Source organism: Canis lupus, chromosome 20 (assembly GCF_048164855.1).
Source record: "Canis lupus baileyi chromosome 20, mCanLup2.hap1, whole genome shotgun sequence".
Taxonomy (NCBI): Eukaryota; Metazoa; Chordata; class Mammalia; order Carnivora; family Canidae; genus Canis; species Canis lupus.
In genome coordinates, this window is record NC_132857.1 from 34,633,789 (window position 1) to 34,657,798 (window position 24,010).

Consider the following 24,010-nt stretch of genomic DNA (forward strand, 5'->3'; position numbering starts at 1 on the left):
TAATCTATAGTGACAGAAGGCAGAGCAGCGGTGGCCTAGGGAAGGTGAAGAGGCGGGAGGAACAGATTACAGAGGGACAGGAGGAAACTTCTGGGGATGATGGATATGTTCCCTATCTTGATCGTGGTGTTGGCTGGCACACATAAGTCAAGACTTATCAAATTTCACATTTAAAAAAGGCTCCACTGAGATGTAGGGTTTTTTTCCAACTATCAGATTGAGAAAGATCAAAAGGTCTGATAACAACACTGTTGGCATGGATATGGGGAAATAGGCGTTCTTATAGGTTTCTGGTGGGAGTATAAACCTCCATGGAAAGTGATCTGGCAATATCTATCCATATTACCGAAAACAAATCCCACGCTTATGCCCAGAAATTTCATTTCTAGGAGGTTATCGACAAAGATATGCTCATGTACGTGAAATGACATAAGGCTGTTCAATGCAACTGTTTATAGTGGCAAGTGTCCATCAATAAGCACCAGACCAAAAAAACCACATCCCCTATAGAACCAACTATACATGGTATACCTCCCAGGCATAAAGAATGAAGAAGAAGCTCTTTATGGGCTCACGTGGCATGGTAAGTGAAAAAGGAAGGTTACAATGCAGGTTGCATACTATGCATCCATTTGAGCATAAAAGGGAAAAAGGATGATCTATTCATTGTAATGCTACTTGCTTAAAACTTATTTCTGGGGATGCCTGGGTGGCTCAGTGGTTGAGCATCTGCCTTCGGCTCTGGGTGCGATCCTGGGACACCAGGATCCAGTCCCTGCATAGGGCTCCCTGCAGGGAGCCTGCTTCTCACTCTGCCTGTGTCTCTGCCTCTCATGAATAAAATAAAATCTTAAAAAGAAAAAAAAAAACTTATTTCTGTAAGGATACACACAAAAACTAGCATGAGTGATTGGCCCTGGGAGGGCTATGTGGATGGGCTACATACAGTAGTGCCAACCAGACTTCCTATAGAAGTATATATAACTCTTTATGCCTTTGGAAATTATTAAGCATGTGAGTATGTGAGTATTAACTAATAAGGATACATAAAAATTACAGGTAAGTGAAAAATAAATGAGGTTGATCTATGCGGGCAGATGTGGAAAGAACACCAAGACATATTACTAAGTGAACACAAAGAAAGCAAAAATTAATTAATTAATTAATTAATTAATTAATTAAAAAAAAAGAAAAAAGAAAGCAAGCTGCTGAATGCTATTTGTAATATGATCCCATTTGGGTAAAAATAAAATAATGACAATAAAATATTGGTCTATGTCGGTTGAGAAACACTGAAAAACACATGTATACCCATAGTCGGAAGTTATCACTAAGCAGTAGGATTTAGGGGGAACTTCTCACTCCACATCATCCATTTCTGAACATTTAACCTTTTTTATTTGTATTAAGTTTGTATGGGGGGGGGGAGGGGGACAAGCTTCATGGGCTGCCCTCCCCTGGGGCAGTTACTTCTTTTTAACCACTTGCCTAGAAATATGAGTAGAGTTTAAATGAGTTTAAATGTGATCTCACCTTTGATAGGGAATTCTACCTCTGGCAATTTATCCAAAGAATGTGATCCGTTACAGCCAAAGATTTACATAGGGGGCCGGGGGTGGGGGGACATACACACAATTGTGGTCATAATCTACAAAAGTAAATTACAAAACAATATATGAGATGTGATCCTGTGAGTGTAGAAAATACTAGTAAATATAAATAGAAAAGGTCTAGAAGGGATCAAGGTGCTAAGGAGGTTCCCTACAAAGGGCATGGGAAATGCGGGCCTCAGGTCACAGGTGGCCTTTACTTTCTTCTTTTTAAATCTTTTTTCTCAACTAGTTTACAAAGGGTATGTTTTTGATTTAAGAAAAAAAAAAGTACACTAAAAATCTTAGAGAATTTATATGTAAAGATGTTTTTAGAAGAATTAGTTATGATCATGAAATAGATCATATTTATGTCCAAAATAGAAGAAGCAACAACACATTTCAACAGAGCCCACAGCAAATGCTTACCAAAAAGTATTAAGTAAAAATCACAGGATGCAAATGATAAACTATTCAATCTTGAATCTGTAAAATATTGGGGGGGGGGGAGAGATAAATACTAACAAAGATTAAAATTAAGTAGACCAAAAAAAACCATTTTTTTTAATCCAAGACAGCAAATCTGTTGTTTTAATATTTGGACAATCATGATGCTTAAATCAAGGTGACAATGGAGATAGGACAATTTGAGGCAAGGGAGCTTCACTGCAGCTGCCCTGTCCAGCAGAAGCCCCTGAGCAGCCACAGAGGACTACTCTATGGGAGCCTCACAGCCATCAGTCTCATGAAGCTCATGTCTCTTTGCCCAGCAACCATCTGCACTTGAATAGGTCCACAGGTTGGAGTGCATGGTCACTGTCCTGGCTTCTGGAGGAATCTGGCTGAGAGACCTACCTTGGAAAGGCCTCTCCAGAGCACAGCAGGGCAGAGGTGACTGCACAGCCATCCTCAGGCCCAGGGCAGCCATTGGCAGATTGAAGGTAATGTCTAGTACGTGCCTTGTTGGTCTGAGGCAGAACAAAATCGGGCACATTCTAGAAACGATCCCTTCTAGCAAACTGATCTCCTTCCTGGCCAGGGTCCAGGTTCCAGTAAGCATAGGGTCTGCCCCCACCAAGATGTCTTTCAATAAGACCCAGCAGGATAGGGACTCTGGCTAAAACCAGCAGCATGTGCTAAATGAGAATCTGGATTTGAGTTGACTAGAGCCTAAATGAGTGGCTACATGACATAGCGGCCAAATACATGGCGCCCACTTGGGCCGCCTTATTAATAATAATCAAGATTTATTACTATGTTCCATAGTACTATGTACTATACTACCTATGAACTCTTTTATCCTCACTATACCCCAAGGAGATGGGTCTATAGCAATCCTCACTTTACAGATGAGAAAACAGAAGCAAAGAACAAGGATGTGCAGCCTGTCTCCAGCACCTGGTCTGAACCCCCTGCTCCACCAAACCTTCCAAAATAAGGGCTAATGTGTCTGTCCCTTCCCAATAGTAATGCTACAGCCACTAGACAGTTCCTTTCATGAGCCAGGGTGTCAAACAGATGTCAAGCTGGGTCATGTGAAACACAGGGGGCCTGGATTTGCCCATAACAAGAGGGTGGGAGCCAGCCCGGGAAAGAATGAGTCCAGGAAAACGTTCTCCATCCTCCCTCAGAGAGCTGGGGGCCACAGAAGGGATAACAAGGGGACAGACCTCCTTCAGGACAGTAGGAGTAGGTGATGGAGTGGGCAATGGAGCGGGCAATGGAGCGGGTGATGGAGTGGGTGATGGAGTGGGCAGGCTATGATTGAGGGCAGGGCCACATTCCTAACTGTCCAGGCTGCCACGGAGGGGCCTCCCAGGCAGAGGGAGTCCCTGGTGAGACAAAGGGTGTGCCCTGCCCTCCCCCCAGAGGTTATGGAAGAGCACCCTTTGGATGGGAAACCAACCCTAAGGAGGAGAGGGGAGCTGGGACCCTGACAGTTCCACCCCTGGGAACTTGGACAACTCCAATGAAACCAGAAAGCCTCTACAGCATCTGGAAAATGCAAATGATAATTCCTCCCACACAGATCAGGTTGTCATCCCGCCAGAGCTCATGTGCCTGTCACACCAAGTGGTAGTGGTGCTAAAGCCGTACATGGTCTCTAAGGCCCTCCTATCTTGAGATGGTGTAAGAGTGCTTAAAGACAAGAGCATTTCCTATGGCACTGCTAAGGTCAAGGGCTGACTCCTCACTCAAATAAATCAGTGAAGTGACCATCAGTGAGTCTACGAAGCCCAACTGCAACCCTCTCTAACCAATGGGACAGGGAAACTGTGAGTGACCCCAGGCACTGAATGTCATGGCTTAAAGACATAAAAAAAAAAAAAAAAAAAAAAAAGACATAATCTACACAGATAGAGATGATCTATCCCAGCCTCTCATTTGACAGGGAATAAACTAGGAGAGGCCACCCTGCGTAAGGAGGTCTCATGTTAATTTCAGGGAAAGCCAGGCTAGAACCCTGGTTACTGCACCACATCTCCAATACCTTATCCATCAAAACAACCTACATCCATCAAAACAACCTACCTCCCACCTAAAAACCCTTCAAAGTGTGTATAAAAATATTGTACACAGAAATTACATGTGGAGTCCAAATGAACTATATAGCAAACATGTTTATATTATATAAAAATGCAACTCCACTCTATTACAAACTAATTGTTTTATAATGATTGCTCTTACTCACTCTTCTGGAGAGAGTAATCTGGAGGCTGCTTGGTTGACTTGTATTTCTTAACAAAGGTGTCAAAGGACACTGAACAAATGTCATTTTCTCCCACTGAATTCATTTACCAACAAACATCTACTAAACACAAATAGACAATTGCAAGACAATGTTAATGAGTGTTATAAGCCAGGGAAACTCCAATGACAAGTGGGAGCCTAGGTCTGATGCAGGAAAAACTCCATGAAAGAGGTAACCCTTGAAATTATCGCCTTCATAGATAGGAGAGGAGAGATACGCCAAAGACCAACAACAAAGGCCTTTAAAATCCCTGTTGTCAATGAATGGGAGGAAGGATAGATGGATGATGAATGATGGATAATAATGGATGGATAGATGATAGACTGAAGATGGATGGATGGATGGATGGATGGACGGATGATGGAGGATGCATGATTGGATAGGTGATGGAGAGTGATGGAGAAGGAGGATGGATGGATAGGTGATGGAGGAAGAATGGATAGATGGATGGATGGACGATGAATGGTAGATAATAATGGATGAATGGATGGGTAATGGAGGATGAATAAATGGACAGATGATGGAGGGAGGATGGATGGATAGGTGATGGAAGGAGGATGGATGGATGGATGAGTGATGGAGGGAGGGTAGATGGACGATGGAAGGAGGATGGATGGACGGATGGATGATGGAGGGAGGATGGATGGATGGATGGAGTGATGGATGGATGGATGGATGATGAAAGAAGGATGGATGGACGATGAATGGTGGATAATGGATGAATGGATGGATAATGGAGGATGAATAAATGGATGAAAGAGGGAGGGAGGATAGATGGGATGGATAATGGAGGGAGGGAGGATGGATGGATGGATGGATGAGTGATGGAGGGAGGGTAGATGGATGGATGGGTGAAGGAGGGAGGATAGATGGATGGATGATGGAGGTAGAGTGGATGGATGGATGGATGGATGGATGGATGGATGGATAGATGGATGCAGGGAGGATGGATGGATAACCACTACCACCCTTAAAGCACTGAAAGTGTTTCTGAGGATCACAGTGAAAAGTATTCTGAGAACCAGATTTATCTCTTCCTTTTTCCACCAAGGTGACCCTGTAAGGGGAGTTATCTTCAGGATCAGGTCACAAATAGGCAAAGCTCTCGCCAACAGATGACAAGAAGGGCGAAGGTCACCAGAATGAGAAGAGGGCGTGCATATCTGCTGGGAATCTTCTCTTGTACTGTTCTGCCGGTCTGCCTGACAGGAAAAAAAAAAACTGGAGAAACGGAGTCAGCCCAAACCAAGAGGCAGAGAACACTTTGCTGCCCAATATCCCATCTCCCAAAAGAACCTGGGTTCCTACATGCTTATGTCTCATGACCTGAAGTTAACCCACGGGTAACAAGGGCCATCCCTGGGACCACAAAGTCACTCCTTCATAGCACCCTAGGTTCTCATAAAGGGCCCCTCCGCAGCCTGCTGGAGCCTCTTGGCACAGCTCACCCTCCAAGCGACACGGATACTCTGTAGGTTCCAGAAACACCACACTCTGCCAATCATTTGCTCAGTTGCTCTGCCTAGACTGTCCTGCCTTCCCCTGCCCCTCCATGGCAAAGTCCCCATCCTAGAAACCGACCCAGTCTGGCCCTCTCCTCAAAGAAGCCTCCCAGGACCGCACAGGTACAGCTGTATGGTTAAACAAATGCACCACTGCCAAAAGGATCTCCCCCACCCCAGGACCTCCCATTATTCGGACCCAGGACTCTGCAGTTCCTGACCAGTAGCTGCCAGGGAGAGCCTGGTATAAAACTCACTGTGAAGTGGGAAACCTACCAGCCTGAGGCCAGGAAAACAGACATATCCAGTTTCTCTCAGACAACAGTTGAGGGCAATCCATGCTCCTGGCAACATTCCTCTGTAGCTGTCTTTTGAGATCACGCTGGCCAATTCAGGACTTCCCCAAAGTAGCCTCCCCGCTAGGCATGGAGACTGCTGGAAAATGCACATTTGAGAAACCTGCTGGGATCTCAGAGGCCAGCGGCTCTTAACCAAGTCAGCAAGGTGTGGCACTAACAGCAGTGAGTTTAATAAGTGCAAGGCACATAACAGATGTTCCAGTAAGTGCTAGCTGATTGACTGATGGATTGCTCAAGGAATTCCTCTTGATGGCAATGGCCGCCCCATTTCCAACTCAAGGCACAGAAAAGAGGGTTAAAGATCTCCAGCCTGGTGTGAGAGTGAGGTGTGAAACGGCACTGCTGCCTGCTTTGCCAGCCCTGGAAAGAAGAGGACCAGAGTCCTGGTGTGTGGGTCAGGGAGGAAACCCTAGCTGGTGACATCTCTCCAGGCTTTCCCAATTGTAGCACTGGTAACAACATTACAAGGCTGGATAATTCTTTGCTGCGGGGGCTGCCCTGCGCATTGCAAGATGTTACACAGCCTCCTGGCCTCCACTTACTAGATGCCCCCACCAAAGTTGTGACAACCAAAAACACCTCCAGATATTGACCAATGACCCCTGGGGGACAAACTGCCTAGTTGAGAAACGGTGCTGTGGCCCAGCTGTTCCCAAGGCTGCACTCAGAAGCCAACTTCAGGAGAGCAAGTCTCACTTTGCTTGGCCAGGTAAACACGGAGGCTATCCAATGTCTCCAAGACTCAGTTTACCTTTTTACAACATGAGATCATAGTCTTCAAGTGACTCGCATGTTTCTAGGTGTGCAGAAGGCACTCAATAACTGTTTTACATCAATTTGTACATAGTTTTTCTAAAAACCTCAAGCTAGCATCTTTGATCTCTCCCCAAAAGCTAGGAAGATACCACTGGAAATCCAGCAAGGCCTAACGACGGCTTCACAGCTGTTCAAATACCTTGGCCAAGCTAGGCCACTTTTCAGCACCTATTCTAAAGTAATGATCAGAAATTTCAGGCAAACGTTTACATCAAAGACATCTATTCCAGCATTATCTCTAATAACGAAAACTAGAAACAATCTAAACATCCAACCACATAAAGAGAGTACAAAAATAATAAAGGCAGACAAAGGAATTTTATGTTGCCAAAACCTCCACAGAAATAAAAATTATTCATTAATAAACATGGAAAAAATGTCCATGATATAATGTTGAGTGAATCAAGAGTTACGTGACCATGCACAATGCAACTTCAATTTTGTAAGAAAATATCAAGCAAAAATAGTATCTCATATAAAACCAATAGAAAGGGACTGGAAGGATATTTAATGGTATTTTCCTCTTTCCAATGTTCCCTAATTCACCAGTTGCTTTTTTCTTTTTTTTAAAGCATGTCTTAGTTTTAAGATCTTGAGGGGGGAAGCTTTTATTGTTGTTGCTGCTAATATTTTTACATCAGAAGAGAAGGCTTTGCTTGAATCCCCAAGTGCTAAACCAAAGCCCAGATCTTGAATACAGCCCCCAGCCACACAAAGAAAAAGGATTTTAAACCTAAACAAAGAGAAATCTGAAGAAATGAAAACGAAAGAGGGACCAACGGGACCCAGGCCACTGGTAAGGGACCCAGGCCACTGGTAAACAACCTGAGGCACCCACAAAGTGAGCAGGGCAGGGCAGGGCTCTGGGTGAGACCCAGATGCTCTGTCTGCCTGTCTGGGCTGCTGGCCAGGCAGCCAGAGGGGGACACACGGTGCTCACCCGGGGAGCTGGCCTGTGAGGCTGGCCAGTAGGGGCCTGACAGCGGGCACTGGAATCTTCCAAAGCAAGAACAGGACTCACAGCACAGTTGGGGGTGGGGATGCCGGCGGGGGAGGCTGTCCTCAGCACCCTGGAGCTCAGCAAACCAAGGCTTCCAAGCCAGGCTCCAAAGGCACCATCAGCCTGATGCTGCCTCCAGCGTCCCTGCTGCCAGTAACCACCCGTTCAAGGCGGGCCCCGCGAGGATGGCAGGGGATGGCAACTCGGAGCAGCACCACACCGGAGCACGGGGGTCAGCCCTACCTGAAAGAACAGCAAGACACAGGGCCGGGGCCTCAGGGGTCTGTGGGGCCTGGGACTGCCGGCCGCATCTGGAGGATTCGGCGCCCGGTGCTGCAGCGCAGAGACCCGGGGCGGTGTTCGTGTCGCCCGCCTATCTCCCACATCCACGTCCCACGGGGCTCCCGGTGCCAGGGGAGCCACGGAGCACCAGGCCCTCACTCTGCTCTACAGCCTGCCCGCGGCAGCGTAGACGGAGCAGAGGAGCCGAGCAAAGGCAGACAGCGAACAATACCACACCTCGGATCCGCGGAATGCCTCCGCGTGGGCTCCACCCGAAGCGACTGCACAGCGGGTGAGGACGAGTCCACAGATCCCCAGTTCAGGGGCGTGCAAGTTTTCTTTTTCCAGACTCTCTTGAAATCCTCCCCGGAGGCACACTTAAGGCATCCACATAAAGCTAACAGAGTCCGCAGCACAGGACACTACAGGTCACAAAGTCCCCCCAAAAGCTGGCCCACGCCGTCAGAGCCAGAGGCATGTGTCAAAGGCCAGCGGCGCCTTAGTGACCGGAAAGGCCACCGGTCCCGGGACCCTGACCTTGCGCTGGGCTCCCACTTGGAGCCTCGTTTATACAAAACACGCTCAGTCGCCCCGTACTCGTCAGATTCTCCTTCCAGGCTCTTTTTCGACTGCTTCCTCCCAAAACGACTCAAGTCTTAGTGAGACAGGATGTGCTTGAAAGATGCTGACGCCAGGGCCAGGGTGCGGGGACCAGGCACTGTGACGGGGGCAGGAAGCCAAGCGGTACCTTTGAAGCACTCGGGTAACAGGCTGACCTCACAGTCCACAGCCCGTCCTCCTTCCGGCTCCCAGGCCTGAGGCGGGCACGGCGTGGGCAGGGCGGCCGCCACCAGCTCCTCTCTGCACACCCACTCCTGCCAGGCTAGCTCCTTCCTACTAGGAAACCAGAGACACCCACAAGGTGGCCCTTTCCCCAAATCTCACCATGAGTAGAACTTCTAGAATGTCTGCTCACACCCGTCAAACACTGAACCGGGCCCAAGTGGGTCCAACTTCTGGCCACTTCAGCCATGAGCACTGAGACAGCAGCTATCATGACACACAGGAGGGCTCTTACAGGAGAAAAAAAGGAGTTATGGGTGCCTGGGTGGCTCAGTTGGTTAAGCATCTGCCTTTGGCTCAGGTCATGATCTCAGGGACCCGGGATCAGGCCCTGCACTGGGCTCCTTGCTCAGAAGAGAGCCCACTTCTCCCTCTCTCCCATTTTTTTTTTTAAGATTTTATCTATTTATTCATGAGAGACACACAGAGAGAGAGAGAGAGAGGCAGAGACACAGGCAGAGGGAGAAGCAGGCTCCATACAGGGAGCCCAACATGGGACTCCATCGTGGGACTCCAGGATCACGCCTTGGGTTGAAGGCAGGCGCTAAACCGCTGAGCCACCCAGGATCACTGCCGCCCCACCCCCCCGTTTGTGCTCACTTTCTCTCTCTCTGAAATAAAATCTTTTAAAAAGGGGTGGGCAAGGGGGAAGCAGTTATCCTAGGGACCCTGGGGCCAGAACTGCACACTTCCTAAACTCACTAAGCTATGGTTTCTCCTGAGGCCTAAAAGCTACCTTTCACAGCAAAACAGGTGACTGTCACTGTCCCGTGAAAGAGAGCCTCTGCCCTAGAGTCCACTTCTCTGTGATGTTCTAGAGCAGGAGAGCTCAATTTCAGACCAGCTTGCCCCAACCTCCAGTCAGCACTAGCTGATCAGCCAGCTAAAAGTCTTAACAATCAATCAATCAATAAAACTCTTAACAATCTGCTGAGGCCCATCCTGGGTTGTCCATCCAGTCTTAGAGATGCCAATGCTATCCCTTTCTTAATGCAAAAGTCACCAAGGAACACTAAGAAAACACTAATCACAGCAAGAAAACACTAATCCCCATCACTCCACCCTAAAAGTCATCAATAAAGTTCAGATCTCAGACTCGACTCTGGAAGGAATTCTCTCTCATTTACCAGGTACTCCCCAGGGCCTGAAATCTGCATATTTAACCAGCTTCCCACCTGAATCTCATCCAGGAGTCCCAGGAACCAAGCCTTGAGGTGCCTGAGGCCTTATTCTCAGATTTGCCTCTATAACTCACGTCCAGGGGATCCCTGGGTGGCTCAGCGGTTTAGTGCCTGCCTTCAGCCCAGGGTGTAATCCTGGGGTCCTGGGATCGAGTCCCATGTTGGGCTCCCTGCATGGAGCCTGCTTCTCCCTCTGCCTGTGTCTCTCATGAATAAATAAAATGGAATTTTTAGTATATATATATATTTTAATATATTATATATATACATATATAAAACTCATGTCCAGTTCTGACTTCAGTCTCTTACACTATTTCTTTCTTTTTTTTTTTTTTCACTTCTCCTAAGTCAGCTTAGGAGAAGTGAAAAAAAAAATCTAATTCTTAAAGGGATCTGATAGTTACAGGACTTGCTGATATATATGTATTTCAGAATAAATATATATACATATCACACATCCCGTGTTCACACTTACAGGAAGAGTAACAACATACTCTATCACCTATGTGAGTAACATATTACATTATATCCATTTCCTATAGATGAAGACATGTGAATTACCTTTGAACCTGAAAATTCCTGGCTGTGCAACTGTGAAGTCTGATTTCTCTTTTCGCTGCATAAACAAAGCAACGCATGCACACACTCTGTCTGGGGACACCAGACACGTCCCCTCACCTTGATCTCCACAGAAAGTGAGGGCCAGCCCTAAATACGCTGTCACTGCCTGGACACATAATGTATCACCATAGCACAACCCACCACCACTGTCTGCGGAAATGTCTGAGTGATGTGCCTTCAACCTGTCATTGGACCACGATGACCTCAATTTTTGGAGAAGTCAAGTCAAAACTCTACCCTTATCTTCAGAGATCCAAGACATATTTATGTGTCAGCCCTCCTTCAACTTATCCGTAGCCTTCGAGAAAGTCTGAGAAGGCCATCACAGGCCGTGTGCCTCCCCTGCCCCCCACCACCCGCCAGTGTCTCCAAGTCCACCCCTATCTATGCTCACGCCATGACTACATCCCAGAGGTGTCCAAGCACTGCCATGGGCTATGGCGAGTGACTGATGGGAACGTGGGGCATAGTCAGAGCAGCACCTCACTACACGCTCCCTGGAAGCTGAGGCAGTAACAGAAACTCCACACTTTCTCCAGACTCGGGTCCTCCCACCCTGCCTACCGTCTGATTCTCACGGTGGGCGGCAAGAGATGGGGTGTGCAGGCTCCCAGGATTCTGAAGCCCAAGAATCTGAGATCACCTTTGCCAAGGTCCTCCATCCACAGAAAGTCAAAGCAACTCGCACAAGGTCAGCCAGCTCTTGAGTGACTGGTCTCCCTCTCCTTTCTGGTAACCAAGGGCTCGGGCTAATTTTTCTTCATATGCACTCATCCAACTCGCCAACTCTCTTCCTCAGCTCTTTCTGGAGGAAAAGAGCCTGAAAGATGATGTGTATGAGAAAGGATTCCCAGCAGTTATGGCCTAGGGGGCTCTGGGGGGACAGGGGATCCTCTGTCCAACATCCTACACCTCTGCCACCTTCTTTGGCAGGTATCAGTGACTCGGTCTTAAGCTGGTCTTAACTAGTATAGAACTTTGGAATCACTGAGTTGTACGCCTGAAACCAATATAACATTGTATGTCATGGATACTTCAATAATAAATGTTTACGGAAATAGTCTTAACTAGCAAATGACACAGGAGGGAGCAGGAAATATCAAAGGCCCTTCACCCTTCTCCACCTGCCTTGGTCTTATTCCTCTTTGAAGAGGAAAGCCCCTTCTGGTTCCCAAAACAGAGCTAGTTCAATCCCATGGGATATGCTACCTTGAGAGTCATGTTGGAATTTTTTTAATGCATTTGTGTCCTCCCCCAGACAAAAGTTGGTTAAAACTTCTATCCCCTTCTTCTGAAGCCACTGCTTGGTGAATCGTAGATTCTCAAAGAAAGAATCAACACATTAAGAGCTATTTTCTGGCCATCAAGGTCTGCCTGCACTGCAAATACTTACATATTAATCTCCCCATCTCAGGTTTAAAAATATGGACTTGTTTTTTTTTTTTTTTAACTCCCAACGTAATGAATGAGTTTAAATATTAGAAGTTGAAATTATTTAGTAAATCATTTCACCTGCAAAGTTTCTATTTGCATAACATTAATTCATGATGGCAGCTAAAACAAATTCATCACATTCCGTATATTAGAAGCTGATTTATGTAGGAATTGAAAAAAATCATGAGCCCAAAATTATGTTGACATGACGTACATGCTCAATGGAGAAAGATTTTTCTCTTTCCTTCTTTTCCTTTTTTTTTTTTTTTTAAGTCATCCAAACCAACTGAATTATGGTGAGGAGGGAAAGGATTTGAGCAGAGGAAGGAGGCGAAGGAAATGAATAATGCTACGCCTCACGTGTGTGGCAGGCTCTCGGTGAGCATAGACACACACTCTCCGGTTATTAATGTCAAGTATGCCAAAGATACGCTGGAAAATCATTACCATTCATCGCCACTAACCGCCATTAAATTTCAATCAATTCAACTTAGCACAAGTGTACTTGAGCGGCCCTTACAGTTCCTTATAAATGTGGCTCAAAAGTCGGGCTGACTTATTGCATTGTCCACCGTACAAAGAAGCATTGCTAAGCATCTGCTTGGACCCGGGACGGATGCTCTTTTAACATCCTAAAGCATTCAGAGATCTTTCTCTTTCTGAACTAAGAGGTTTCGAATCCGCACAGGTCAAGACGAAGGGGGGCCGGGGGGGGGGGGTGCGGACTATTCGGAGAAACCAGCACTGGGTTCCTGCCTTTGGGGTGGGGACAAGGCAACGGGACGCCTCCCCGGGTGTGGGCGGCCTCCCCACGCCTCCCAGGAAAAGTTCCTGACGCCTCCCAAAGTTTGGTAGCGTGGCCCCCCGTGTCCTGGCTCCGGCGAAATGCTCTCCACCCACGCCGCAGCCCGAACTGCCCTCGGCACCCCGGGCCCCGGGACGGGGAGGGCCGCGGGGGGCGAGCGGGAGGTGCAGCCGGCGCGGCAGCTTCGGGACGTGCGCGCGGGCCAGGTGCGCGGGCCAGTGCGCGGGCCAGGTGCGCGGGCCAGGTGCGCGGCCGCGGGGACCCGCGCGCTCCGGGGCGCTCGCCCGGCGACAAAGGCGGCGGCGCGGGCCCCCTGGGATCTGGCCCGCGGGCTCCCTTCCCGACTCGCCACGAGCACTGTCCGGCCCGCCGCAGCTCGCCGGGGGCGGCCGGTGCGCCGCCTGGACAATGTGGCCTTTGTTCCGGCGCCGCAAACCAGGCCGGCGGGCAGGTGGGAGGAAGGCGGCGCGGCCGGCGCGCGGGCACTCGGGGCGCCCAGGGTCCCCCGGGCGCGGGCACGGTCCCCGAGGCCTGGGCGCGCCGCCTCCCGGCCAGCCCTCCGCGGGGCGGCTGGGGGCGGGGGAGGGGAAGGGGGCGTGCGCGCGGGAGGGGGGACCCGGGCCGGAGGGGGAAGCGGAGACAGAGAAGGGAGAGGGAGAGACAAAGAGGGTGGGAGACGGAGGAGGGAGAGAGGGGGCGAAATGAAGCCGCAAAAGAGGAAATGGGGGAAGAGAGATGTTAAAAAGGATCAGGGAGAGAGGGGGAGGGGGAGGGAGCAAAAGGGGAAGGGGGAGAGAAAGACGAAAAGGAGACAAAGAGGAGAGAGAGGACAGGGGAAAGAAGAGTAGACACAGACAAACATATGTGCCATGGAACTGTACCACAGGCTGCCCAAGAAGCCTCTGGAAAGAGCAAGAGTTCACCCTCTTTGGTAGAGGGAAGCGGTTCCAAAGCCAGCCGAGTCAGCAAAGTGTAATCACACCAGGGGCTTTGCTTAATTACAGGTTTGCAAGCGGGGCTGGAGGAAAAGAGATACTTAACTGTGTCCCCGGGAAGGCCCAGGCAGGGACTCCACTGGTTTGTAAGACTGGGGAATACAAATATCCCAATCTCCACCCGACCCGGCCCTAAAGCCCCCTGAGCCGGATTCCTGGAGGCTGGGGCTGGGGTCTGAAGCATGGTAGACTCAGGCTGACCAGGAACAGCCATCCTGTCTGTCGGAGCTTTGAAATGTTCAGTTGGGAAGGGAATCCCAGGCTCCCCCACCCGTGCTGGTCAGCGGTAGAGGCCACAGGCCTGGGGAGGCCCCGCCTCAGCCAGCAGCAGGGCCACCCTCCCTCCTCCTCCACCTCCCTCCGCCCAAGGGGGTAAATCAATCCCGTGCTAATGAATAAAAAGTCCCCTTTATTTCACTGCTGTTTTTGCTTCATTAAATTTTCCACAGATTTGCAGAGAAGAAAACATAATCAATAAACCTTGACAAAAGTGAACGTGTGAAAAAGGCCAGAGAATGGAAAAGCGAGATAAAAGTGATATCCGATCACAGATTTCAGCAGCAGATGACGAGCTGGGGGGCTGCTGAAGAATCTCAATGGACCATCACCCTTTTGCGGCTTTCCTCCCCTTTGCTGAAACTCTTCATTCAAGACAATAGTAAATGCACTAAAACTTTTTTCTTATGCTAATGCATGAAACCGGGCACTCACTGTTAAAACACACTTCCCAGCAACCTGTTTTTTTTTTTAACAACACACATGCACACACACAAAACCACATTGACTTACTTGATTTAAAGCAAAAAAAAAAAATTCAAAAACGGTTTAATAGGTACTCTTTGGTCACATCTTACTGAGTTATTTCCCCCATTTGCATGTTTTTAAAGAAACCAGAATCGGCACACAAACAGGATTACTGAGGATGCTTTTGTTGGTGAAGGACTAGGGAGAAATAAGATATTAAACCCAAAGAAAGTATGCTGTTCTCCTTGGTGCATCTGTTCAGGGTTTTAAACACAGTTTTGTGGGTTAAAGATGTTTCTGTCACCCTCAAAATCTAAAATCAACCAACAATGATTTGTTTATTTTTTTAATCCCATCTTCCACAGCAAACACTCAAATTAATTTTAGAGAAAATGAGTAATATTGAGTCTGGTGTCCTGGGTTTATTTGAAAAACCACAAAGCTGCTGCCCTTTGCCAACGGACACTACCGAACACCAACATCCCCTTGCCTTCTGGTCTTTTAAACAAGCTCCAAGAAACAATTACAGAGTAGCTCCCCCACGGTCTTTAGACTCCACCAATGAGCCTCGTTCACCGAAATTGCTGCATATTCATTCTGGTTGTCGGTACAATCACCTATTCCGCCCCCGAATTTTCTGGAATCTGAGAATAGTTTCTCTCTTTGGCATTCTTCACGTGTTTCATTTGTCCGTGCCTCTGACACTTACTGAAAAGAAGAAAGGGTGGGGGACTGCTTCCCTGGGGTTCCCTTTCAAAGGGCCTTGGCCCAGCGGGAACAGCTGCAGATGTCCACAGCGAGGTCCACCTGGCCTGCCATCCCTCAAGCACCCAGGGAGCAGGAGCTGGCACAGGTAGAAACCGACCCCCACCCCAGTCTAAAGAAGCAAGACTGGTTTGCTCCACCCCCCTCAAGCCGGCGTCATGAGTGAGCGTCACTCAGATGAAAGTAAGCCCTGCTGAACACACACTTCCCCAAGAAAAGGCAAGCTGCCCTATCCCTAGAGTACATAAGGATGTAGGACTCCGTTCTGAGCGTTAACAAGCCAGCAGGGTGTGTAGGGGTCACACGGGCTTTCAGAGTGCACACGACAACCTCCTGGTCTCATTTAAAGGGAATTGCTGGCATCTGTGGGGCGAAGCCACCCTCCCCCTCCTTCTCCACCCCGGAGTGGCCGAGGGAGGCCCTGATGGAAGAGGGGTGTTTATTAGACAAATATCCAATTTTGTCTGCCTGCCTGCTGAATCCCCTGGTTTGCTAATCCAGCCCTACGGGCTGCACTGTGTACAGGACACTTGTGGGAGTACAAAAAGCATGAAGTATTTGTGTATTTTTCAGTCGGCAGTGCAAACAAGCCAGCTACAGTACACAGCCTGCAGGACCCCCACGGCCGGGCAGTGAGCCGCTGACCAGCAGCTCTGCGGCCCCCTCTTCTGACTACACAGCTCAAAGGACTTCCTCTGTCCAAGCTCCCCCCACAAGTCGGCTGGAGCACCCCTGAAAAAGTGGAGTGGCACTCCAGGAGGGCCTCATCTAATTTCACACACACTTCAACGTGGGCCAAGTCCAAAGCTCCCTCCAAGGCCACGGCTAGGGGCAGTGTGAGCTGGGGAGCAGCTGGGGGGGGAGGGGGTTCTGCTGGAGGAGTCTGAACACTCCAAATTCCCCTCAGAACAATTCCCACGGAGAACAAAAATATCTCTACTGGTCCCACCCTATTCCTCTGTAGCCTGGCTCCCCTATGGAGGGGAAGCGGGGGTTTTCTCTCTCAGCCTCACCCACTGATGTTGAAAACAGACTGCTCTGACCACAGTCTCTTGGATGCCAGACCTAGGGCTGGCTGGTTCACCTGAGGGCTCTATCTCCTGGGCAGGTGGGCTCCTGGCCTCCAGGGAGATCTTCCTGCATTAGTGTAAATCCCCCCCAGAACCACTAAACAATCTCCCGAAATCAGCGGATTTCTCAAAGCAGAAGGAAAACACAAAAGCATCCCAAAGATTACAAAACATTAACTAACTCTGAAACTCTCGGCCAAGTGACAACTTTCCTCCCGTCTGGCTTTGAATGGAATTTAAGTCTGGGAGAGAACACCTCCAGAATTTCCTGTAACCTTCAGCCCTGGAGGGGAGAGGCAGCGAGGCTAGGAAAAACGAAAGCAAGAAAGCTGAAGAAGAGGAGCAAGAAGTGCTGTGAGAGGCACCAGCAGGGAGGGAGGCCTGGAAGGCGCATCTGCAAGTCTACATTCTAGACCTGCTGCCCCAGGGGGGGCAGACCAGAAGCTGGGAAAAGCCTAAATAAAGAACATCAAAATTAAAAGCAGCCAAGCGTGGCCTGGGGACCCTCCCCTCCCCTGGGAGGGGGGGGGGGGCAGGGAGACCAGCCCAGGTAGCTACACAATGAATTCCCTCCAGACTAAGCCACGGGCAGAGCAGCTCCCAGGCCCGGGGAGGCCTGCCCCCAGACACTGGGAAGCCGAGAGAAGGAAACTCTCAGCCAAGGTAAGGAAATGGGAGGGGAGGGGGCCTGTAGGTGAGGTGGCCAGAACAAACAGATCTCATCAGGGGGACTTGCGACAGGTCCGCCTATTCCTGCGCTTTCCACCGCTGTATATTTTGGATTTCACAGTTTATTTACTTTACTTTTTGGCACCGAGCCCCCTGAGCATGCCAATACAATATTTGTTTAAACACTATTTTATGCCGCTTGCGAGGGAAACGTTTACTTTCAAATTCTCCAACATCCCCCAGAGCCTCGTCTGCAAACAGCATATGAGCGTTTTACAACTGCTCCCTTTATCTGAAGCTGTCGGGATTAAACCTTCACACGCCCGGCGAGGGCGGCGGGGCGGGGGCCCGGGACTCCGCCGCGGCCACCGGGCTGCAAAGCCGCGCCAGAGGCCGTGCACCCAGCGGGATGCCCGGGCGCGGGAGGGCAGCGCGGCGCGCAAGACCGCCCCCAGGGCCCCGCGCGGGACTCGGGAGGGATCTACTTTGCCAGCGGGGATCGACCCAGAGGCAGCCAGAAATAAGAAATTATACAGATGAGAGGGGAGCGGGGACAGGCACCCTAGAAAGGACGGGGGGAGGGGGGCTCGGGGTCCGCAAGCGCCTCCGCAGCTGGTCACCCGGGGTGAAGCGCGCCGGCTCGGTCTCGAGCTCCTCGCGCTGTAAAAGTCGGGTTTCCTAGGAAATGACAGCAATTACAGCCGGGGCTGAAAAGGCGCCGAATAGGGTGGACTTCCAGCTCCCCGGCGCGGCGGGCGCGCTCACACTCTCACACACACACACACACACACACACACACACACACGCTCCCTTCCTCCACCCCTCCCTAGCCCCCCCGCCCCCTCCCCCGTCCGGGAAAAACGCTCCCCTCTCTAAACCCTTAATAGGATTGGCGCCCAACTCTCTACGCGCCTCTCCCCATCCATCACACACAGATCAAGTTGCAGTAGTGGATTTTTCAAATTCCTCAGCAAATATACTTGTTGAGAGATTGGCCTTTGGGGGGTTGGGGGGGGGGCGAGACGATGAGTGGGGGCGGGGATGAAAGTGAGGGGTGGGGGGGACCCGAGGATGGGGCCAGGGATTACGTGAGGATCCCTCCGAGAAGTCAAGCGGCTCTTGGGGCGGAGGACTGGGGAGGAGGAGGAGGAGGAGGAGGAGGAGGAGGAGTTGGAGGGGAGAAGCGAGGAGGGAGGCCGGAGAGGAGAGCCTGACCGAGGGGGAGGGGGGGCAACAGGGCCCGAAGACGGGGTGGAAGGAGCGAGGAAGAAAGGAAGGCAGGGCTTCGCGGCGGGGAGCGCGGAGAAGTACACTTTAGAAGTTCACAAGTGGCTGGCTGCACCCCTGCACCCGCACACGCTCTCCCCAGACACGCTCCCCCTGCCCACCTCCGGGAGCTCCGCAGCATCCAGCCCCCGGCGCTGCCCACCGCCTTCCGCAGAAACAGCCCGGGACCCGGGCGCAGTGGAGCAGGCTGGGGGCCGGCCGGGCGGTGCGCCCGGACAGGACGGGCTCTCTTCCCCCAGGTAGGGAGGGGGATGCGAAATCGCCCCCCGGACACGCCTTGCTAGCCCCGGACCGCCGGTGGTCCCGCACGGGTTGGCCAGAGCCCGAAACGCGGCCGCCTCGCCAGCCGCCGCCCCCCTCCCCCCAAGCCCGGTGGCGCGGGTCCCCGGCCGGGGGACCCTCGGGATCGGCGCAGCATCCCGGTCGGCCCGGGCTCGGCCAGGGTAGGGGGCACTTCGCAACGCAAAGCAAGCAAAAGAAGGCCAATACAACTTTACCGAGGGAGACAAAAGTTTGCCTCTAGCACGCAGGTGGCCTCCGGGGCGCCGGGCGGTGGCTCCGGGCCCCCATCCCAACTTGGCTGCCGCGGCGACCCGCGGCGGGCTGCGGCGTCCCGGGGCTCAGTCGGGCCGAGGCGGGGCGGGCCAGGCAGGGGAGGGGACCGAGGCGGGAGGGGGCCAGCAGCCCGCACCGCCCGCAGCCGGCAGCTCCCTAGGCTCCCGCGCGCCGCGCGGCCCGCGTTCCTTCCTCGGGCTCCTCGGGCTCCCCGGCTCCTCCTCGCCTTCCTGCGCGTCCGCCGCCGCCGCCGCCTCCCGCTCCTCCTCGAAGTCTCATTGATGGGAGTTTGAAAAAAAGTCCGCGGAGCCGTGCAGCCTCGGCTGGCGAGCGCCGCTCTCCTGCAGCCCCGCAGCGCCGCCGGCCGGCGCAGCGCCCCCGCGCGCACCGCTGCAGCACTGCCCGGCGCCGCGCCCCCGCCCCGCCCCGCCCCGCCCCGCCCCGCCCCCGCCCGGGGACCCGCGGGGCCGGGGGAGGGGAGGGGAGGGGAGGGGGAGGGCGAGGGGGAGGGGCGGCCGACCCCAGGACGCACACCTACCGACAAAGTTCGAGCCGGGAACCCAAGAACGCGCCAGTTTCCAACACTTTTTTTTTTTTTAAGGCGCCGGGGTGGGGGCGGGGGTGGGGGGGATGGGGGGGTCGCTAACTCAAGTCAGATGAGCGCCGGAGCGGAGGCGCGGGCACTGCTCTGTTTTCAATCTCCGAGATCCCTCGCCCGCCGCCCCTCCCCGTTCCCCCTCCGCCGGGGGGTGCCCGGGTCGCACATCCCAGCCGCCCGCTCCTCCGGGCGCCGGGGCGGAAGCGGGGGACGGAGGCGGGGCCGGGGGCGCGGCGCTGGCTCCGCGGGGACCGTCCGCCACCCCGCTGCGCGGGCAGGTGCCGGGGTCCCGTGCGCGCCCCCCGCCGCCGCTCACGCGAGTCGCCGTCCGAGCGCAGGCAGGCGGGAGGCGAGAAGCCTTCTAGGTTTGGTACAAGTGTGCTTTGCAGGGAGGGTTTTTGTTTGTTTTGTTTGTTTTTGTTTTTTTTAAGAGACTCCGCTCTAGCTGCCACAGCCAGATGGAAGTAATCAGAACCCAACAACAACAGAGGAAGAAGGAAGAAAAAAACCTCACCGAAGTTTGGGCCAAAGTGTATATGGGGGTGTGTGTGAAAGAACTTGCTTAAGCAAACTGGGTGACTAGCTCTGGGCCCTCGAGCCACACCGCTGCTCAGAACTGAGCTGCCTGGCTAGCATGCAGAGCATGGGAGTGGCCGGCTAAAGTGTCCCTCAACTCCTCGGGGGCCACCCCTCTCTCTGTGCTGAGGGTTCTCACCCAAAAAGTGCCTCATTTGGGGATTTTTTTTAATGTTAGGAAAAGTTCTAACACTTGTGAAACACGATCTGCTGGGTGACAGGTGATAATTCCTTTATATCTATCCTACAAAACTCTGAGATTGGTTCCCCCCTCTCCATTTTACAGATGAGAAGACTGAGGTTTACAGAAGTTAAGCAACTTGTCCAAGGTCAGAGCGGTTGTACCAGTACTTCAACTAAATTGGCCCAGTTGAGAGGAGTGGGAGCATCTCTCCCTTCAGCCGCCCTTCCTACCCTTGCATCTTGTCTGGAATGCAAGAGAAACAAAGGCTCAGAGAGGCAATTCTACTCTCCTTGTGGGGGCGAGACCTTCATGAGCCCACTTTTCTGATACAATCCCTTTTGGTGGGTAGCTGTCTCCATATACCATTGACCATTTCCCCAACTCTATGTTTCACTTTTTAATCACAGAGGGAAGGAATATTAGGGTCCCCGTTCCCTGTCACCCTACCTTTCTTCCTTTCTCCTTACATTCACTTATATGAGAGAAGTAACAATTTCTTCTTGACCTAGAGGGAAAAAATATGCAGAACAATATTAGAACAATTTGATGCTAATTTTGTTTTTAACAAATAGGCTCTCCAGATGGGGAGAAAAAAACCCACAGGGTTTAAAAAAAAAAAAAAGGCAAAACTTGCAGAAGCCAATGCATTTATTAAAGGGAAGAAAAGTTTGAAAGGGGCTTTTTCTTTAAATATGATCGGATTCACCATTCATTCCTCCATGCTATTTGTTTAAATTCCTGCTGAGCTTTCAGAACACAGACTCCAAGGAGACAGAAAAAGTAAACTCTCCCTCCCCTCAATGGCCATATTTTAATGACCCTATTCATATCTGTCCCATGAAATGTGGGGAATCATTTCATGTTACTGGAATATTAGCTTCATCGGCTGATTACTTCATTATAAGTTTGTCTCTGTTGGTTTCCTTGTGTTGTTAAGTTTGTGGAGAAGTTTAAACAAATCAACATTTTGGGATATTTCCTTTTTCTCTGTTTTTCTTCTCAGACCGGCTCAACTCCTGTTGGAATCCAGGCACTCCCATAACCTTCTCTGGCTTATTTTGGCAAGAAGGTGGCTGTTGAGATGAAGATGGAATGTTTTCGGTTTGAGGAGAGGCAGTAGACACCATGCCTTAATCGGTGGATGGTCAGAAGTTTTGGCACTGAAAAAAGCAATGAGGTTTGGAGTGGAGGCAAGTGGCACAGCAGAGAAAGCCTTCCTGTGAGCATTGGGATACCAAGTCTGGTTTCAGATCTGATCCTTAATGAATGACCTTGGGCAAGTCCCTGTTCACTCGGTTGGCAACATTCTGCACGCCAGGCGTCGTGCTAAGTGACCTAACATCACCGTGAGCCAAACTGGTGAGAGTCCCTTCCCCTCTCGAGCTTAATGTTTCATTAGTAACCACGAACAAATATATGATCAGAAACTGGGTGAGGAAAAAATGCAAAGTGCGCTAAACTGGTGCTTGGTGACCTGAGCTGTCACGGGAGGCGGTGTGGGGCTCAAGGAGGGCATTCCTGAGGAAATAGTTTTCACCGATATGAAGAAGGAATGGAGTGCAACAAAAGCAAAAATAGAGAACATTACACTGAAAAGCTGCACAGCAAAGGAAAAGACAGAATAAAAAGGCCTCCTCTGGAGTGAGAGAAAATATTTGCAAACTACAATATCTGCCGAGGAGCTCATTTCCAAAATCTATAAGGGACTCCTAAAACTCAAGAGCAGAAACAACATATAACCCAAGTAAAATATGGGCGGAGGGGACACCTGTGTGGCTCAGTGGTTGGGCATCTGCCTTTGGCTGGGGGCATGATCCCAGGGTCCTGGAATCCAGTCCCATATCGGCTCCCCACTCTGCCTGTGTCTCTGCCTCTCTGTGTCTCTCATGAATAAATAAGTAAAATATTTTTTTAAGTGGGCAGAGGCCCTCAGTAGACATTTCTCCAAAGAGGATGTTCAGAGATGGCCAACAAGTATGTGAAAAGGTGTTCAGCATCACTTGTCATCAGGGAAATGAAAGTCAAAAACCACAAGGAGATGCCACCTCACATCCCTGAGAATGGTTAATGTCAAAAAAATGAGAGATAACAAGTATCAGGGAGGTTGTGGAGAAATTAGAACCCTTGTGCACTGTTGATGTATGTGGGAATGCACAATAATGTGACCATTATGGAAAACAGTACGGAGTGTCCTCAAAAAAACTTAAAATAGGGGCAGCTGGGTGTCTTAGTGTTTGAGTGTCTGCCTTTGGCTGGGGTCAAGATCCCAGTGTCCTGGGATCAAGTTCCACATTGGACTTCTTGTGAGGAGCCTGCTTCTCCCTCTGCCGATGTCTCTGCCTCTCTCTCTCCGCGTCTCTCATGAATAAATAAATAGAATCTTTAAAAAAAAACTTAAAACTGAATATGATCCCCCAATCCCACTTCTGAGTATATATCCAAAAATATTGAAACCAGGGTCTTGAAAAGATACCTGCACTCTCCGGTTCATTGCAGCATTATTCATGATAATCAAGATCTGGAAACAACCCAAATATATCTCGTCAGATAAAGGGAGAAAGAAAATGTGGCATATACATGCCACGAAATATTAGTCAGCCTTAAAAACAAAAAAAAAAAAAAAAAGGAAATCCTGCCATTTGTGAACAACAGAGATCCACCTGGAGGAAATTATGCAAAGTGAAACAAATCCAGCAGAGAAGGACAGATACCAGTCAGTTCATCTAATAGGAGGCTAAAATAGTCAAAGGTAGAGAAGTAGACAATAAAATGGTACTTACCAGGCGATGAGGATGGGGGATATGGGGAATTCAGTGGGTAAAGTTCCAGTTATATGAGAGGAACAAAGTTCAGAGATCTGCTCTACAACATAGTACCTATAGTCAACAATCAGGTGTTGTGTAGTAAAAGAATTCAAGAGGTTAGTTCCCTTGGAGAGGTCCTCTCCCTCGCCAAAAGAAAAGGGGCACAAGGAAACTTGTAGAAATGATGGATAGGGCAGCGGTTTAGCACCGCCTGCAGCCCAGGGTATGATCCTGGAGTCCCGGGATCAAGTCCCAAGTCAGGCTCTCTGCATGGAGCCTGCTTCTCCCTCTGCCTGTGTCTCTGTCTCTCTCTCTCTCTCTCTGCATCTCTATGAATAAATAAATAAATAAAATCTATAAAAAAAAAAAAAGAAATGATGGATATATTTATTACCTGGATTGTGGTGATAGTAACACAAATAAATGCGTATATCCAAGCTCATCATATTTATACATTAATTATGTACTTATGTATACCAATTATACTTTCATAAAGCCGGGAAGAAAGTAGAAGGAATGAGGGAGGGTTAACTAGGAGAGGGAAGAGAACACAGTCAAAGGAGCCTGAGTGACAAGAAA

At 50.4% G+C, this 24,010-nt stretch overlaps 1 protein-coding gene and 1 long non-coding RNA gene across 2 annotated transcripts in view; one reads left to right on the plus strand and one right to left on the minus strand.

Annotated features, from left to right (window-relative positions):
- GLI2 (GLI family zinc finger 2) overlaps positions 1–19,642 on the minus strand; it is a 254,303-nt gene extending 234,661 nt beyond the window's left edge. Inside the window, exon 1 of the mRNA XM_072788859.1 lies at positions 19,212–19,642. The gene's annotated coding sequence lies outside the window, so the exon portion shown is untranslated. The remainder of the gene's footprint in view (positions 1–19,211) is intronic.
- LOC140611847 (uncharacterized) lies at positions 16,726–23,806 on the plus strand. The gene is made up of 3 exons (XR_012013097.1): positions 16,726–17,421; positions 20,730–20,968; positions 21,631–23,806. It is a non-coding gene; the product is annotated as an uncharacterized lncRNA (long non-coding RNA).
- The last annotated feature ends 204 nt before the right edge of the window (positions 23,807–24,010 follow it).